The following is a 16,557-nucleotide window of genomic DNA, read 5'->3' on the forward strand; positions in this document are numbered from 1 at the left end:
CCTACCCCCATCACACTGGGTATTGTAAAGAGCTGTGATGGGGGTGGGGGGGAAAAGGGGGCAAGGCTAGGTCAGCACCACCCCTTCCAGGACCTCAACAGCTCAGCAAAACTCCTGAAGTGGTGACTAGTTCAAATAATTGCCCACCCCTGATCTAACCAGTCTTCAGTTTCCCAGCTCCTGCTTTTTGCCTTTTGAAGGAGGGGCACTATGTTGGTTCTAGCCCCCCGGTACTTGGCCTGTGTCTCATAACTTGATGAAGATCATTGCAAAGGGCTCTGAGATTTCCTCTGCCAGGTCCTGCAGTATCCTGGGATGAAGTTCATCTGGTCCAGCTGATTTGAATTCATTCAGACCTATCAAATACTGTCTGATTGTTTTGTTATCTCCTCCCTCAGCTTGACCCCTTCCTTATCCAGATCATCTTTATTAGGTGTCTGACTGCAGCTTATTTTTTTGTGAAGATTGAAGAAAAATAGTTGTCAAGTAGCTCCTCCTTTTTTGAATCTTCTGTTAGGAATTCTCCCTGGCTTGCTAACACAGGACCCACAGCTTCCTTGGCCCATTTTTTCTGGCCAACATACTTATAGAATCTCTTCTTGTTGTCCTTAACTTTCTTTGTCAGGTGCAGCTCATTCCTCATTTTTCCTTTTCTGATTCTGTCCCTGGCAGATCAAGGTTCTTGCTATTTCCTGGTACACTACCCTGGTGACCTAGGATCTTAGAATCATAGAAAATTAGGGTAAGAAGGGACCTCAGGAGACCATCTAGTCTAACACTCTGCTCCAAGCAGGACCATCTCCAACAAGATCATCCCAGCGAAGGCTATGTATACCTGAGTCTTAAAGACCCGTTAAGATGGAGAATCCACAACCTCTGTGGGTAGCCTGTTCCAGTGCTTCCCTACCCTCGTAGTGAGAGAGTTTTTTCTAATATCTAACCTAGATTTCACTTGCTGCAACTTGAGACCACTGCTTCTTGCTCTGTTATCACTGACATCTGTTCATTCTTCCATTGTCTGTATGCTTTTCTTTTGCATTTGAGGCATTTTAGAAGATCCTTGTGCAGCCACATTGGTCTCTTGCCATTTTTTTTGTGCTTCCATCATAGTAGGATAGTTTCTTTTTGGGCTTCCAATACAGTGCCCTTTAAAAGCTCCTACCCTTCCTGGGCACCTTTATCCACCAGTGTAATCTGCCATGGCACCATACCTATTAACTCTGTGAGTCAGATTAAATCTGTCTTTTTGAAATCTAGGATCCTAATTTTATTACATACCTCAGGCTTTCCCTCTCTCTCTCCATCTGTAATTCTACTGTGTTGTGATTGCTTCTTCCAAGTTATTTACCACCTTCACATCCTCCACCAGTTTTTCCCTGTTGGTCAGGGCAAGATTCAAGATAGATGATCCCCTAGTTATATCCTTCACCTTCTGAAACAGAAAGTTGTCCTCCACACAACTTAGGAACTTGACATTTTATATTTGGCTGCATTGTTCTTTCAGCAGATGTCCAGAAAATTGAAGTCTCCCATCAGTACCCTCCCATTGCTTTTGGATAGATTTATCATCTGCTTGAAGAGTGCCTCTTCCACCTCCTCTTTCTGATTTGTTGGCTTACAATAAATCTCTTATCACCTTTCATCTACACCAAATGCATTCTGCTTTGCTACGTTTCTTCTCCTGAACCAGGAAACGTGTGTGGGTGTGTGTGTGTGTGTGTGTGTGTGTTTGACACAAAAGGGGACTTTTGTCCCAGCCCTGTCCTTCTGAAACAGAGTGTAACCCTCAATGTTGATATTCCAGTAATAAGAGCTCCCTCACCAGTTCTCTCTTTTCACAGGCTGCAGCTTCCTGCTTATCTTGTTTATTCCTCATACTCTTCACATTTGTATACATGCATCAAAAGTATTTTGCATTTTGACCTAAGCTTTCCTTTTGCATCACTTGCTGCATTCCCATAGCTCTCTGGCCCTTTCATGAACAAAGTTATTTCTTTGAGTCCTTTCTCCTCTGCACTGTATGCTTTGTTGCTGGAGGGTTTTGATCACTATGTCTTGTGGAACCTAGTTTAAAGCCCTCCTTACTAGGTTGGCCATACAGTGCCCAAAGATGCTCTCTTTCTCATACTTGTCAGATGGATCCTATCTCTTGATAGCAATCCTGCTCGCATGAACATCTACCCATTGTCAAAGAAGCCAAAGCCTTCACGTCAACACCATCATCTCAGCCACACGTTCACTTCCAGGATATAATGGTCTCTGCCTGGACCCATGCTTTCCATGGGAAGAGTGAATGAAAATTCATGTTCCAAGCTGCTTAATCCTCCTGCCAAGAGCCTCATAGTCACCTCTGATCTGCTCAGTGTCATTTCTGGCAGTATTGTTGGTGCCTCCATGAACAAGCAGGAAGGGGTAGTGGTTCAAAGGATGGATGAGCTTTGGCAGACTCTGTGTGATGTCCTGAATTCAGGCTTAAGGCAGGGAGCACACCTCTCATACCTCCATGTTTGGATGACAAATTGGTACTTCCATCCCCTGCAGAAGGGAGTCACCAACCACCACCACTCTTCTCTTCTTTCTTGGTGTAGTGGCTCTGGAGCCCTCATCCGTGAGGCCCTGAACTTCCCGCTCTCTGGACTGCTGAGTACTCTGCCTCATGCCTGCAGATATCTTCTCTGCCTCTTCCTCAGCAGTTTCACTGCAGAGTGTTTGAAAGTGGCTGCTGACTTAAATCTGCTCCTCTTTGATTCTGGGAGTCCTCCTTTTTTGAGTAGTCACATGCTGCCATTTCTCATTGTCCTTTCACTTCTCCAGTACCAGCCTCTCATAACTTTTGTCCTAGTAATCTTTCTCTTCCCTGGTGCAATGCAGCTTGGATACCTGTGCTTCCAACCTTGGAATCTTCTCTTCACAGGAAGAAAAGAAAACAAAAAGAGAGAGAGAAAGAGGGGAAAAACCAAAAACACACCAAACACATAGCACAGGAGGAAAAAAGGAAAAAAAAACAAAACAAACACATACACCAGGCACTAGACGAATAGTCTAGCACTAATTTGGCACCCTAAGTCACTAGCATAGAGAAAAGCCTCTTTAAGACAATCCCACACTTGAGCTGGTTATCCCAGAGCAACTGCTCTTTGCTTACTACTCAGCTTATATAGCTGACACAAAGGGTATGTTTGCTGCGAGAGTTAAGGAAGTAGGCTATGATGAGGTTGCCCTGTGTGAGGTGGTAAATGCTCTTTTTACCCTGAGCTACTTCAACATCAGCTGTGGCTGCTCCTCTGGGGACTGCTGCCAATGCAACCACTTTCTTCCACCTTTCCCCACCTGCAGACAGCCCCTGTTCTGCCCCCACCCCCAGACATGCTCCCAGCAGTGCACTCTGCTGTAAGTAGGCAGGTAGGTGGAAACACAGATGGAGCCCCGCTTTGCACCCTGGCTCATCCTCTCCACTCCTCCTATGCTCCTGGGGCCGGAAAGTGTGTGTGTGTGGGGGGGGGGGTTGAGGAGGTCGCCTGTATTAGAGGCCCTGCACTGAGGTCTGCCCCTTGTCCCCTGGGGAACCAACCTGAGGTTGTGAGGGGATAGATAGTGGAAAAAGGAGGACATAGCACGGTGAGGTCCTGCTCATCTGCCCATAAGTGACACCAGCTAGTGACACCACTAGTGATTCTCCATTTTTTCTTAGCTTCAAGGCCACACACACACACTCACTCACTTTCAGGTGTATGTGTGAAGTTTGTCACCAGTTTTAATCCAGAAAAAAAGTGTGCCTCGGGTATCAAAAGTTTGGGAAACTCAGTTTTAAACCACTCTGTGAGACGCATCCATCTGCACATTTTTACCTTTATCTTTTGTTTTTCAGGTAAGACTTTTAGCATTTCATGCATGTACAATCAGAAATAATAATGAATACCTGGGAAACGCATGAAATAAATTTTTGCTTAAATGCGTGTTTGTTACACTGACACTGCCAAAGTTTTCCATGCCTTTCTTTAGTTTGTTATAATAATATCAACTTTCAAAACATATGGATGAGAAGAGTCTTAGTCCAGTTCACAAAATATTTATGCAATGCTCTTCAAAGGTTAAAAAAGTAGCAACAACATACCTGTAGATATTTACTAGAATTTCATCTGTTCTAGTCATTACAATTATATTATTAGCAAAATCCTACCCTCGATTTACTTGAGCATCTGAAAGTTTATTTTTGCAGTCCAGGTAGCTTTAGATTCTCCTTTCCAATCATTTTTTAAAGGATGTTACATTATATAAATATTAAAATACGTATGAACAAATATCAATATGAACCTATCCATGAGTTATTCCCTTGAAATAAGATAAATACTTCTGGGAGGAATCCAGTGACGTTGGTCTGTCTTAAAAAATTAACTGATTACTTTCAAGAGAGAGGCAATGAGGCACTGATTCATTTAACACTGTAGATGTATATGTTTAACCATGAGAATTGGCTCATTTGGTTTTTCTTCAAGTAAACTCAATGGGGTTCAGATAAATGTCACATGCTCAGTTGCATCGATTTTGCCATTCTTCATTTCTGCTTTGTTAACATGTTGTCTTTTTAAATATAATATGCTCTTCAAAACACAGATCTAGGCTTAACTGTCTCTTTGATCATTTTGGAAGTGATATACAAAAACATAATAGTAACAATTGATTTTTTTAAAATAATGCTGTCTGCTCCTTCCCTTTGCCTTACTGCTTAGCATAATAGAAATGCTGATATGTTGGTCTTATGTTTACTGATATGATATTGTTTCTTTTTATGGCTCAGCCATTGACCCCTCCAAATCAGTTACTCACCCAGTTCATAACAGCCTGTCTTCAAGAGGCATAAATACTAATCATTTTACAGCTTCTGAGTTATCTTTTTCCTGTGCAGAGCTTTCCCCCCCACATTGAAGCCATGCTCACTGCATGCTGCTTATGTTCAAAATCAGATTTGATGTGAACAGACTGGTTTTCAGTGATGTGGTGCATATTTTTGTAGTTTGCATTCATTCTTGCTTGGAAAAGGTGATATGGCTGTAAACTGAAATATGGTTGCCTGAGTTCACTGAGAGGTAAAGGTGGATAGACATATTATTTCTCCATTTTACTGTATATAGCCACACTTGGGCTGTGTTAGAATCATTACAGAGGCTTAGCTGGGAAATTTGTGGCTTTTCATGCCATTTCATGGTAGTAAAACTTGTCCCACCATGAAAAAGATTTGGTGTTTCTAATGGAATAAGTATTTGATTAATAAAACAACATGTACTGTACAGAAGAAATAATAATAAAAAACTCCTTTTTAACAGCCTAAAGTACCTTTTGCAGCTTGGAACCTTTTATCACCTTGTAAAGTGCCCCTAGAGATGAATAGTTGAAGTTAGAGAAAGCATGCTTGCCATGACCAGCATATTTACCTTGATATTATTATAGAGACTGGGCAGCAACTGCTTCAAAGATGTCCTCTTCACCAACACATTGTTACATGTTGCCCTCATTATGGAAAGGGGTCATTTTGCATTATTGTAGTGGCTTTGCTTTTAATAATATCCTCACCCCAAATGTTCAGACCTGAGGGAGGTCCACTATTTTTCCTTAATGTCACATTCCTTCTGCTCTAATTAGTGATTATTTGTGCTGTTTCTGCATTCTCTGGGTCATGCACATTTAGGAGAGATGACAAACAAACACTCAAACTCAATTAGGTAGGTGGAGAGTAAGACATTTCCCCTATTCTTCACCAACCTAAGTATCAGAAAAATACAAAGTTATATAATTGTCATGTATGAAGGAGCTGAAAACTACTTATTGGTTTCACTGGGAGTATAAGCAGGCAACTAAAAGACATGACCCTAACAACAAACAGATGGCATTCCCTTTTCTGTGATTATGTACACTTTTGAAGTTTTAAAGGAACCACATAAGTACTCGTGCTTTCAATTATTTTCCCTACTAACAGAGTCAGACACAAAATTTATTTGTTTTTTCTGACTGATTACTCTACCATTCTTGTCAGTGTGTCTGAGTTGTACACTCACTTCGGTGAAAAAAGGAGAAATAAACTTCTGCAATCTCTTGGCTTAGAAACATAAGGAAATATTTGATTACATTTAAATTGTCATTTCCTAAGTCATTGTCCACCACCCCCACTCTGTTTTTTAAGGACTTAAGATGGCAATTGCGTGAACATGGCTTCAATTAAACACCTAAGACTCCTCCTTGAACTCCCTGAATAAACTAAACTAAATAGCTGTGGAATGTTGCTTTCTTTCTCTCTACAGGGATATAATTTACCAAAAGGAGAAATTCTTCCCCCCTCCCATAATAATTATAAACTATTTATGTTTATCGCCTTGTTATTATCCCATAAGGATAATGTTGTTTACAAGTTGAAACCTGATAAATGGGAACCAAACTGAATCTCAAAGCAGTGAAAGCTGAAGTAAAATGTATGTGCACACATACTCCCCGTCCTGGCTTGATATGGTGGCTAATAATTGTTTTGTCTCCCAATAGTAATAATCAGAAAAACAACACATGATTCTTTACACATCCCTAATGCCTCTCATCCAAAGATTTCAAAATATTTTACAATTATAAATTAAGCAGTGCAACAGCCTGGGAGGTTGGGTTTCTTATTCTTGGAGGTGTTATATGATTAAACCAAAGACATGCAGTCAGCACAGAGCCAGGAAGAAAATCCAGGTCTCTAGATTTTACTTAACAGTCCTCTGTCAGAAAATGTATTTCCCAATATTGTTAGAAAATACACAGCAAACATATTTGCCATTATATGTCATAAATGAGGTGATAGTCACAAGGGATGAGGCAGGAAAAATGATGCTATTCCTGAGTTATATTTCTAACTGCTGTTGATTTGTTGGGAGGTAACTGGATTAATTTGCCTCTTCATTTTACTCATCTGTGGTTTAGTGAAAGAATTTTTAGACATCTAGAATGGATGATAATTATGCTGCCTCTGTATGCAGTAAGAGAGTACATTCCTCTTCACTGTATGGTGGGGTTGGGGATTTAAGGACTTGATTTAATTCCTGTTGAAGCCAGTGGGAGTTTTTCAGTTAGATTTCAATGGTCTTTGATTCAGGCCTCTACAGTGCAATGAATTAAGAAAGAGATATGAATATGTATGATGAAGGAGTACTTATCAGGAGCCCCATAAAAAGATTTTTGTTATTTATGATTTTCTTTTTTTGGACACCACAGTCAGGTCATCCTCCAGATGTCCCATCCAGCCATCTTTACAGAGAGCTTTTACTACTTTTCAAGGCTACTTTGTTTACAGGTCCCTGCCCAGAGGGTAGGTGGTGATTATTTTTGCATTGCCCTAACAGCCCTTTAGTTAACTTTCCTCAGCTGGATTGCTTAGGCTATATACCTTTACTAAAGCATGAAGCCTCTCTATGGCAATCATTGTTTCACCTGGAATGCATAAAAAATTAGTTAAATGTGAACTGAATGACTTTACTGTCTGTGCTTTATAGCATTTATAATATTGCTCAGTCACCCAGTAGTGATTTAATAGCCTACACAGACTTAGCTTTCCTGGGCTTTTGACAACCTTTTGTGTGAGGAGTCAGTGAAACTTCCCTCTTTCTCCTTTCCTGTTCTATTACTGTTCGGGGCATTGCATTCTTGATCTTGGAAATAGCTTCCAAGGAAAGCAGTGTAGTAGAAGCGTAATTCCCATGGTGAGAATCAAGATGTCGTAGCTAACTACTGTCCTTAATTACCAGTATAACAATCTATTTTATATTAATTAATTTTGCAATACAGCAAACTAACCATTCATGTTATAGTTAAGCTGCTCATTGAAGCTTTCTGTTTGGATGTTATTTCAGTGAAATATGTGTAGTTTATCTGAAGTGTAGATCCATTCCCTGTTATCTATTCTGTTCTCCCAAATTTTAGTCATTTTGGCTTCTATCGGCATCTTTCTACACATGTTAGTGATGGATTGATAGTACTGGAAGTACTGAAATTAGGGATAGGCTCCATATCCAGAGAGATTTTCAAAAGTTGCAAAGTTCAAAGGAATTTTGATGCGGGTCTTTGATTGTCAGCAAAGTTGGGGAGAGGGTGAAAAGAAAGCAAGTACAGGATTTAGGATGACTAACAATGCTCTCAGGTTGAACTTATCCCATTACTTGATGGCCCAAATTACTCACATATTAGATATAGCACAGTTTCTGACTAAGCTGTAAATGTTAATTGCTATATGGCATGTGGTACAATAATAGCTTTATAATATCTTTTTATATGAATGAGAATAACATGGATATATCACTAGGTTTTGTGATTCTCATGTATTCCTGTATTCTGTACTTTGAAGCACCTTCTTCTCATCAAGTATTATGCATTTTAAGAAATGTTTTGTTAAATTTCCTTTTTAAAAACAAATGCTATATAAAAATGAAAAGAGATTGAGAAATCACCTCCCTAGGACACTGTAGGTACATTTACTTTGAGATGGCAATGTTTTCCCTGATGCAGTTGCAATGTTGATATGAGAACATAAGGCTGTGTGCAGACAAAACAGGGCACATCCACACATACAGGTATGTCTGCTTGCAGCAGCTCAGATAGAAGCGGTGCAAATTTGAGATGGGGATTTTTGCTTCAGCGCACATACTTGAACATGCATTTTGGTGTGGGGCAAATTGTGCCATTTGGGGCAAAATAACCCTGACTGGCTCCTCCTGGATCTGCAGCCAGGGGGAGCTAGAGCTGGGGGTCAGCACCCCAGCAGTATAAAAATCTGCCCTCTCCTCTCCCATCAGTACAAAAAGCTGCTCTGGCAAGTAACTCAGGATTACTCGCTCTCAGGAGCTTCTGGATCCCAGCCAGTTTGTACACTACCCCTTGTGCCAGCTGGACTTCTGAAGCATCCCTGAGAGTTCCTGCACCTTTTACCCACTGCAGCAGTCTGGCAGTGGGGGCTGCTGCCTGGCTGTGACCTGCTGCACACCTGCCAGACATGGATGGGGACTACACAGCCAATAGAGATGCATGGGTAAAAGTCTGCTGTGCCCCTGTGAGCCCAGGGACCTCCCAGGAGAGACCCTAGGGCCCCCAATGAGCCCCAGCCTGCCAAGGTCACCTTCCAGGACAAGGGAGGACTCGGGGATCTCCCATGCTGTCCAGCTAGGGCATTTGACCAAGGTGGTCAAGGGCCCCAAGGCCTGCCACACCAAGGTCCTCTCCCCTCTGGGGCTCTGAAACCTCTTGCAGCCCCAGTTGAGCCTGCAGGCAAGGGAGGATCACCCACCCCTACTCTCCCTCCAAATACAGAGTGGTCCTCATGGGAGACTCCCTGCTGAGGGGCACTGAGGGGGCAATTTGCCACCCCGACCCCCTAGCCCAGGAGGACTGCTACTTCCTGGGGGCCCACATCAAGGACATAGAAGAGAGGATACCAAAGACTATCCAGCCCTCCAACTACTACCCTATGCTCCTTATCCATGTGGGCACAAATGAGATGGCTCCAAGCAATCCAAGCTGGGTCATGAGAGGCTATAGAGCTCTGGGAGCAGGACTTAGGGGGTTGGGGATGTAAGTGGTCTTTTCCTTGCTCCTCCCAGTTGTGGGTCATGGTCTGAGGAGGGAGAGATGTGTTGAGATAGTCAACCAGAGTTGTGCCTCTGGTGTCATTGTGAAGGCTTTGGCTTCCATGATCACAGTGCACTCTTTGGTGAGGGAGGCAGTGGTCTGCTTGGAAGAGATGGCCTCTACCTCACTCTTCTGGGGAGGAGGCTCTTCTCAGCCAGACTGGTTGACCTGTTTGACCAGGCTTTAAACTAAGCCCGCCGGGGGTTGGGAGAATTATTGCCACTGCTAACCCACTGGGCAACCCTTGTAAATCCAGCAGACTAAGGCACTTAAGGGAACCCACCCCTACCCTAGTTCTGGAATGATCTGTGGGGAAGGCAAGGGACCTCAGTGGGACAGTTACCTGCCTGTACACCAGTGCCAGGAGCTTGAGGAATAAAGAGGATGAACTGGTCCTCCTGCTAAACAAGAATAACTATGACCTCATACGGATCAAAGATACCTGGTGGGACTCCACCTATGACTGGGCCACAGGTATAGATGGCTATGCCCTGTACAGGAGCGATTGAGCAGATAAAAGGGGTGGGAGTGTAGTCCTCTATGTCAAGGACAGCTACACATCCCTCCAAATTGACATTGGCACCCAGGAGGGACAACTGGAGTCTCTCTGGGTCAAAATATGTGGGGGACATGGCTCAGGGGACATCACGGTAGGAATCTACTACAGACCTCCTAACCAGAAACAAATGCTGGGCCAGGAATTCACTAGGGAACTGCTTGAGGCTGAACACTTTCAGTGCATGGTTGTCATGGGAGACTTCAACTACCTGGACATCTCATGTGAAGAGCACTCAACCAAATCTGATCAGTTGCAAAGCTTCCTTGTGTGTGGATGAGCTCTACCTGACTCAAGAAGTCTATGGGCTGATGAGAGGCAAAGCACTGTTGGGCCTGGTACTGAACAAAGGGGATGACATAGTGACCTAAGAATTGATGGAAAGCTGGGTGATAGTGACCACAAGTTGAATACCTTTACTATCCATTGCAAAGCTGCCAAGTCAGTCAGCAAAGCAGAAGTCCTTGACTTCATGAAAGCTGACTTTGACAAGCTCAGGAGGCTTGTTGTTGAGGCCCTAAGGGACCACGACTCGACTGGAAGAGAAGTCCAAGAGGAGTGGTTGCTCATCAAGGGAGAAATCCTGACAGCAGAAGGGATGGTCATCCCATCTCGGAGGAAGGGTAGCAAAAGGGCACAGCAACCCCCTTTGCTCAGAAGGGAAGCTGAGAACCTCCTATGCCTCAAAAGAGAGTCTTATAAAAGATGGAAGGTTGGAATTTACCACCAAGGAGGAGTACTCAGCACTGGCTTGTACCTGCAGGGAGCAGATCAGGAAAGCCAAGGCTGAAACTGAGCTCCATCTGGCTTCACATATCAAGGATAACAAAAAGACTTTTGTCAGGTATGTAGGGAGTTAGAAAAAAAGCAAGGGTAACATTCAACCCCTGCTGAACCAAATGGGACAGCTGATAACCAATATCCAGGAAAAGGCCAACCTGGTTAATGGGTACTTTGTGTTGGTCATTCATCAGTCCAATGGGACTGTCCTGCCTAGCAAGATGTGGGACAGCCAGGATGAGGTCATATTTATATCCAGCATCAGTGTTGATCTAGTAAAGGATCACCTTGTGAGGCTGGACACCTTCAAGTCAGCTGGTCCTGACAGATTACACCCTCGGGTACTCAAGGAGCTGGCAGGTGTCATAGCTCAACCATTGGCAAAAATATTAAAAAATTTATGGCACTCAGGTAAATACCTGAAGACTGGAAGAAGGTCAATGTGGTACCCATCTTCAAGAAAGGGTGGAAAGTAGATCCTGGGAATTGCAGGCCAATCAACTTGACCTCAACCCCTGGTAAGATTCTTGAGAAAATTATCAAGGAGACCCTTCTGGACAAGCTGGCTGAGGGCAACATCCTGAAGGATAGCCAGCAAGGGTTTGTCATGGGTAGGTCTTGTTTGACCAATCTCATCTCCTTCTATGACCAGGTGACGTATCACCTGGACAGGGGAGAAGAGATTGATGTCATATACCTGGACTTTAAAAAAAAGCCTTTGATCTGGTGTCCCATGACATTCTTCATGAAAAAAACTGGCCAGCTGTGGTGGGCCTTGGTATACCACAGTCTGATGGCTGGGAAATTGGCTCCAAGGTCGGACCCAGAAAGTAGTGGTCTATGGCAGTGAGCCATGGCTCTGTAACCAGTGGCATCCCCCAAGGCTCTGTCCTCAGACCAGTTCTCTTCAACATTTTTATCAACAATGTGGATATTGGTGTCAGAAGTGCACTGGCTAAGTTTGCCAATGACACTAAACTTCGGGGCATAGTGTCCACACCTGAGGACAGGCTAGTAATCCAAGCTGACTTGGATAAGCTTAGTAAGTGGGTGGACACAAACCTGATGATGTTCAATACTGATAAATACAAGTTACTCCACTCCACCTTGGGAAAAAGAACCTGCAGCATACTTATAGGCTTGGCAGTACTAAGCTTGTTAGCACCACTGCTGAAAAAGACTTGGGGGTGATGATTACCACAAGATGAACATAAGCCACCAATGTGATGTCGCAGCTGGTAAGCCAACCCCCGCCCCCCGGCTTGCATATATAGGTGCTTCTCAAGTAAATCTCAAGATGTCATCCTCCCACTGTACTCGGCCTTGGTGAGGCTGCAGCTGGAGTACTGCATCGAGTTCTGGGCTCCAGAATTCAAGAAGGATGTTGAGAAGCTTGAGAGAGTCCAGAGGAGAGCCATATGCATGATCAGAGGGCAAGAGAATAGGCTGTATGAAGAGAGGCTGAGAGCCATGGAACTCTTCAGTCTGGAAAAGCGCAGGCTCGGGGGGGACCTGGTGGCTACCTATAAGTACACAAGGGGTATTCATCAGGATCTGGGAGAACGTCCGTTCACCAGAGTGCCCCAAGGAAAAACAAGGACCAATGGTCATAAACTCCTACAAGACCATTTTAGGTTAGATGTAAGAAAAAATTCCTTTACTGTCTGGGCCCCCAAGACCTGGAATAGACTCCCTCCAGATGTGGTGCAGGCACCTACTCTGGACTTATTCAAGAAATGCTTGGATGCTTATCTTGCTGGAGTCCTTTGACTGTAGCTGACTTCCTGCCCCGGGGGCAGGGGCTGGACTCGATGATCTTTGAGGTCTCTTCCAGCCCTAACATCTATGAAATCTATGAAAATCTAGAGGCATCTGCCCCTCTGGGCCAGCTGCCAGCGGGCTGTGGCTGCAGGCTTGGCCTTTGTGTGGTAATATGGCCATGTGTGCCCCCTGCCCGACCATCTGGGCAGCTATTGCCCAGAATATGTTCCAGGTGTGGTGGCCTGCTTTGAACTGTCAAAGCATGTCCCTCTGACCCCAATTGGCCAGGAGGTCAGCCACCTCTAGCTAGGTCCAAGATGCCAGCTCTGAGCAGGTTCTTCTATCTGGACCCTGCCACTTGCCTCCCTAGCAGGAATTCTGGTGTTCTCTATTTGAAAACTGCAAAATCCCTGAAAGAAATATCCCAAAGTCACTCTGTAAAATACCCCAAAATACATTTTCCTCCACAATAAAACAAAAGACCACTATATATGTACAGAGAGTGAGACACAGAGAGACAGTGATCAGTTGGGCAATGTTTTATTGATATATCTGTAGTGTTAAAGGAATTTGCAAGTCTACCTATGTCTCTATCATCATAATAAAATGACTTCTAAATACCTATATGTTTTGCTGTTTGCCCCTGCGACCCCTTGACTAAGCAGGATGTGGGGACAGCTGCCCCTGAAGCCACAGCTCCTGCTGCAGGTCTCATCCTGTTTGGCAGCTGGGCACATAGCATGTGTGTTGGGAGGATGTGGGACTTGCAGGAGTGGGGGTGGAAGGGGGTGAGAGAATGTGGGGGGCCGTGGGGTGTGTGGGTAGGTGTGGGTGGATTGTGGGGGGACTGTGCGGGGGGCTGCTCAGGAGGGGTGGGTCCCCTGCCCCCTGCAGGGTAAAGCCCCCCTGCACAGCTCATGGACTGTCCCCCACAGGGCTAAAGCCCCCCAACAGTGTTATAGCTCTCCCATGTGGCCCCCAAAGAGGCTACCCCCTTGCAGGGCCCACATGCCCCACCTCTGCTTGCCCCCCTAGCCCCCCAGATTGCTACTTTGCCTGGCCCCATCCCCCATTGGCTCTTGCAGCCCCTGTGATAGCTGCCTCATGCAGCCCCACTCCCCTCTTCCACCCCCATCCCCCCAATGGCTGTCCCATCCAGTCCTACTCCTCACCTGCTCCCCCAGACCCCTCGATAGCTTCCCCCTTGACCCCAGCCTCCTGGCCCTTAAAAAAAAAAAAGCTCACCAGCAGTAGCAGGGGCTGTGGGGGCTGTGGGGCCATGTGGCAGAACCCCCCTTTGCATCACAGGGCAGTGGGGGCTGTGGGGCCTGGCTCCGATTGCCTGGCACCTGCACTGCCACTGCCCAATTGTGCGGGTGTGGCCTGATTCAGCAGGGCACTGCACAACTCTGCTCACTGTCCGCCAGCTGGGGCCACTGCAGCTGTCATCTGGGCCCCATGCTGTGTGGGAGGGCTCTACCACTAGGCCCCAGTTACCCCCATGGAAGCTGCTCAGGGGGCAGGTGGGGGATGAAGCCAAGCAGGGCAGCAATCTGGGGGGGGGGGCAGACAGGGGATGGGGCTGTGTGGGGCAGCCATCAGGGGGGCTTAGGAGGCAGGTGGGGGATAGGGTTGGGCAGGGCAGTGATCCGGGTGGCTGGGGAAGCGGATGGGGCTGGGCAGCATCTCCCCAAAGAGCTTTGAGATTCTGCAAGACACATGTGTGTGCTAGTGTGGACATGCCCATGAAGGGCATCTGTGCCTGGCACTTTAAAGTGGGTTAAATGCTTTTGCACCACTTTAATGGTGTAGTTGTTTGCATATGGCAGTGGCATATTGCGCAGTAATTCCAGCCACCGTAGCCAGTTCAGTAGTGCAATGTGCCTTAAATGACTTGGGGTGCACCAAACTAAAACTTCTCCAAGGACTTTTAGTTTTCTGCCGTACAGCCACAGAGCACAGCACTGGGCTCTGTGCAGCTCAGGGGCTCTGCAGGAAGCCCATGCAGTCAGCCTGGCAGCAGCCCGGAGAGGCAAGCTACACCCAAAAGGAAAAAATAAAAAAAAGCGGCGAGCCTGATCTTTTTTTATTTCTGCCCTGGAGTCTTCCTGCCTGCCTGAGGTACATGGGGACCTGGTGCTTCCCTCTGCAGCTGCAGTGCCCCCCAGACGACCTGAGGGAGGTGCCTGCAGGCAGGTGCTGTCTGGAGTGGGGGGCACACCGTGGAGGGAAGCACTGGCCCCTGCCTCCCCCCTGTCACAGCCCAGGGACTGCTCTGCCCACCAGCAGCTCGCCCTGCCTTCCCTGCCAGAGAGGCAGGTAAGTCAGCAGGGTGTGTGTACGACACGGGGGTTTAATCAGCCCTAAATTGAAGTGGTGTTTTTTAAAACCCACTGCTTCAATTTAGGGCCCCTGTTTCATGTACACATGGCCTGAAGCTGTATGAGCCTGTTAAAATAAAAATTCCTATCGAAAGCAAACATGCTTGCCATCTCATGTGCATCATGTATCACATAACATAAATATCAAACCAGTTTTTAACTGAGTCTGATTTCTTTGTTATTGTTATGTAAAGTAAATATTTTTGTTATTTGAATATGCTTTCTCTAATATTGTTAAAAGAGCTTTACAGTAAACATTATTAACTAGCAGGCTGTGAAACAAATACTAAAGTATATTTATCTTTGTTTAGAACATGCATTTCTTTTCAAACTGTCAAAAGTGCATTTTGTGCTCCTCTATAGTCTATAGCTCTTATTAAAAATGGCTAAACTGATTTACATTTAATTTTGTGGAAAATATATATTGCGTTTGGGCTGACAACTTGTAAGATAAGTCGTAGGCTGATGGGATTCAAAACACTCAAGATTTAACTCCTGGAAAATAGATTTTTTAATGGAAACTGCCACTATTCCTGAACTACCATGGTGATGAGACACAGCTATAGCTATAAGCTCTGACACGATGTGTGGCCCCCTTATCATGATATAGAAAAAAGCAAATCAAGTCCGTGACTGAGTCAAGTTTGAAATTTTGTCATTGAAAGCTGATTGTATTCAGGACAATCTTAGAGCATAGATCAAAAGGGCTTCTTTTTTCTGCGCTTTCCTAGGACCTGGGGGTATTTTCTTGAGTAAGAACAGCTTGTCCTAGCTCCCTGAATTTCTGCAAAAAGGCAGAGAGATGACAAGTCAACATTTCTGGGCCTTCTAGGTTCCTCATAAAAATGCCTGTGATAGATATAGCAGCAGCAAGGCTGACTGTGGCAGATTTAATTTGATCTTTCAAGCGAGGATTAAAAATATTGTTGCCCCAGTTAGAATGTTACCACTTAAGTTTCAATACAAGAGAGGCTTCTTCATCATCCCAAAGCAAGCACTCGCAAACTTCTTAACTGACAACACCTCAGTATTTGCATTATCTTCTCCAGCTTGTGTATCCTTCACCAATGACAGATGATAGACTTGATGTAGGGAAAGATCTACAATAAAATCAAGAAATGTTTCCCATTCCATGCTATTGTGGACTGCAGAGGAAAATGGTGATGGCTTGAAACTGCATTAAAAAGTCTTATTTTTCCCCTCTTTAAATGAGCATTTTTGTATTTTTGGCTGATGCTACTGTATTGCAGGGAGGCATGTAGCATCAGTCGTGTTTTACATTAAAACAGCATACTCAATGATTTATACAAACCTCTCCAAGCATTCATGGAGTTAAAGGAATGACTTTTTCTGGATCAAAGGTAGATTTTTGAATTAATTTTGTCTCTGTAAATAGAAGTGCAGAGACTTAGGATCCATTATGTTAAAGGAAATAAG

The sequence above is a fragment of the Crocodylus siamensis genome, chromosome 2 (assembly GCF_052110815.1).
Source record: "Crocodylus siamensis isolate JL-2025a chromosome 2, ASM5211081v1, whole genome shotgun sequence".
Classification (NCBI taxonomy): Eukaryota; Metazoa; Chordata; order Crocodylia; family Crocodylidae; genus Crocodylus; species Crocodylus siamensis.